The sequence below is a fragment of the Aplysia californica genome, unplaced genomic scaffold (genome assembly GCF_000002075.1).
Source record: "Aplysia californica isolate F4 #8 unplaced genomic scaffold, AplCal3.0 scaffold00695, whole genome shotgun sequence".
Classification (NCBI taxonomy): Eukaryota; Metazoa; Mollusca; class Gastropoda; order Aplysiida; family Aplysiidae; genus Aplysia; species Aplysia californica.
The window spans coordinates 304,873-308,412 of record NW_004797965.1 but is presented as its reverse complement, the minus strand read 5'-3'; the positions used below and the strand labels follow the sequence as shown (position 1 = coordinate 308,412).

The 3,540-nt window shown below is 37.3% G+C and overlaps 1 protein-coding gene across 1 annotated transcript in view; it reads right to left on the bottom strand.

Moving 5' to 3' along the window:
- The window catches only part of LOC101858970 (structural maintenance of chromosomes flexible hinge domain-containing protein 1), a gene marked incomplete in the record, with an annotated part of 79,135 nt that overhangs the window by 59,323 nt on the left and 16,272 nt on the right, over positions 1-3,540 (bottom strand).

The window sequence follows — 3,540 nt, the reverse complement described above, 5'->3', positions numbered from 1 at the left end:
GGCTTGTTGGTTGACTGAATTATTAGATCTATACTATGTATAAATTTGTATGTGTTTCTCCTATGACCGGGAGTTTTTGAATGCCTGGTTTGAGTTCTTTATTTTCCGTTTGCGCCCGGACGAAGATTGTACCATTTTTTTGTCAGTTGGCCATAATGTCGGAAAGCCCATGTCAAGTTTTCATGGCATGTCATAGTCTTTATTAAAAACAATTTTTTTTTTTTTTTTTTTTTTTCACCCCCAAGTAGAGCTTTGAAAGAACACAACTGTAAACTACTATAATATTAGGGTTGGAGAGCTTACATGGGGTGGTGGGATTTGCGCCATGTTTTTGCTTTAAAAATCTATAATAAGGTGTGCATTCAGGGATGAGGCGAGGCTGCCCGAGGATGAAGAAACATATCACGGGTTATTGTATAGAGAGGCACACACAGTTCCAGGGCCTTGGTCCAGAGATGGGCTCAGTGTTAGATGACAATCTTTGATACAGTGGACTCCACTTGTCAAATCTGACGTAAGCTGACAAACCGCCTTTTTTTCCATTTTGGCACCAACTTTTTTTATTTGCTAAATTGAAAGAAAGCCTGATCAGTTACCCTACTTGTGTGAAAAAAATCGAATTGAAGCTTTGACTAGTTTTTTTAATAAATTAGAATTCAAATTTCGGAATGACTATTTTTAAACGATTACGCTGACAAAAAAACCCTCTTTTTCTTAAAACTTCTTTGGAGGAAAAAAAGGCGTTTTGTCAGCTTACGTCAGAAATACCTTTATTTATGAACTACTAAAGTTCTCTCTCTCAAAACTTCCCAAAGTAAAGAATTACCTCTGTCCTAGTTTTATTGTTCTTATGGGTTCTTGATAATGTAATGGTTGATATATATATATATATAATATAAGCATGTATAACTAAATAACTTTGTGTAAGATGAACTTTAAAAATCTCATCACAGTTAGTTTATTAAGAACGAAATCCACATTACAAGTATTTTTTTTCTCCTTTATCTACAGTAGTTAATATAAATATAACCTTTCTTAAGATAAACTTTTAAAAATCTTATCGCAATAATTTTAAAAATTAAGAATGAAATGCACACTACTATACTACTACTACAATGTATTTCTGTTAAGAGTAAATGGTATTCTGCTGAGTTCAGCTTGAGGTTTCTGGTGTCTGATCGTGAGTAGAAATTTGTAAGGTTTTTCTTCGCGTACTGAAGAAAACTGAAGAAAGGTGGTGATGTAGAGTGGAGTCAGTAGATACTAACCAACAAACACTTCTCCTGCGTTTTGACACCTTCTAAAGATGCTAGTGGCTACTACAGCACAAAGAATGTCTACTTCTCTAGTTTACTAGTAAATTGTATACAGTAATGTGTTTCTCTTCAAGATCAAAAGAATTTGGCTTTGTGGTATTTATTAAACCATCACATGTAAGAACTTAGTGATTCATACTGTACTCTTTTGAAAGTGAACACAAAGTTATTGAAACGAAATCGTTTCTAAGCTTTTGGTCGTAGGAGTCTGAACCCCAAAAAATGAATTTGATAGTTTTGAAATATTATCCTCATGTGTCGTAGAGCTAATGGAAAAAGAAAAGAAAAGAAAAAGGCAGTTTCTTCATGGCTATACAATGATGACGTAACAAAGCAATAACGTGATTACAGTAGTAGGGATAGTTTACTGTTACTGCTCTTCTCAATAAGGTAATTTCTGGTGTTTTTTTAAATGATTATTTCTTAGGTTCTGTTGATATATATATGACAGGTGAAAGTGAGTCTGTATTTCTCACTGAAGTGTGTGCTCTTGTGCATTGTAAGTTATGACGAATGTTAAAGACTGGATTGATTTCCACAATAAACCACCATGTGAAATGTTGCTCACTGCGTTTTCTTCTTCTTGTGTGCATGTGTGTGTGTGTTTGTGTGTGTGTGTGTGCGCGTGTGTGTGTGTGCGCGCGCGCGCGCGTGTGTGTGTGTGTGTGTTCCACATTGTGCTTAGCTCTTGCTGTTGCCATGTTTGTGAGCTTCAATTATTTTTTTGCGTCATATAGGTCCCTTTTTGTAACCACATGCCTTGTGGGGGGGGGGGGGGGGTGGTTGGTACAGATTTTATTGTTGTGTGTTTTATTCCTTTTTGAGTCTTTTGTGACTACAGTGGGAAATTTTAATGGAAACGTTGCCTTTGATGTAGTGGCAAGGCGCTTTGCCATCGCATGCAGGAGACCCAAGTTCGATTTCCAAGTTAGGAGGTGGGTCACTGGTGGTTGGTGGGTGCTCTGGTGTGGTTTTGCTCCTTCTTTCCTATCAAACGCTTTTTATATTTGTTACTCTCTTGTAACACATCTTATCTTCTGCACTTATATGACCTTATAGTGTTTCAAGTGCCGTGAAACTTACTAAGCTAAAACGAGTTGGGATAATTTTTTACCGAGTATCTGTCTTTCTGCTGGGTTGTTATATATATCCCTCTCAGCCCGGGTTGGCACTGACAGGTGTGGTTGAAGCCTTCCTCCCAAATGATCTAAGTAGTGTTAGTTTAGTTTTAGTAAGGTTTTACGGCGCTCGCAACTGCATAGGGTCATTGTGAGAATGTGAGCGGCTCTGAGAAAAACCCGTCGGAAGGTGCGAGAAGCTATTCTGAGATATCGCTAAAAATAGGCCCTGAGCTTTATTTTTAGCGAAAACGAAATTATATGAAATTCAGAAAGATAGACCATTTCTACATCATATGTTTTAAGAAATTTGCTCAAAAGTGATTGAAAATATTTTAAAATAATTATTTTTGAGGACATATCATCGCCGTATTACGCTGAATTCTTAGACAAACAGGGGGAATATTTACTCAAACGGATAGACACTTCTTTCCACGGGAACCCTCACGTATTATATACCAAAAGAAAGAGAATTTTATTGCCGTTTCGGGAAAACCTAATGCGCATGAATGTGTGAACATTACAAATAGTTCTGTGAGTTGCGCATGTTGTAGTTTCACAGGTTTCACTTCTGAAATGGTATTTGTCATGAATGCAGTTTAACATCTAATGTACCATTTCCTGCCGTTCAAACCAAATATGAACTGTTCCTTATTGACTTTAAGTTCTTTGTTCTGCTCTACGAAGTGTTTTTTTTCGAGTTTACTGTAAGTAAACTGATTGTTTTCTGTTTCCAAGTGGTCGAGCGCTTTTGTTTACATAATTTAATTGATTCAAGATTGCGGATCGATCAGCTGAGTGGCGTATTTCATCGATGTGGAACGATCTCAGTCGGATTGGAATGAGACAAATCACAGACGAAAATGAATTGGATGAACTGATTATTGATTATTTCAATGCAAGACCTATTGATTGTGAAGACAGTAGATTCTAGTTTGGAGGAGGAGACACATGATGAACCAATTACGACGACGACCGTGGCCGTGACACACCCACACACACCCACACCCCCTGCTCATGACCATGATCTGGAATCTGGAACTTCATGAGTCATGAAGAAGAAGTCCTGGTTCCTATTCAACCAACTGGCATAACATCACCAGAAG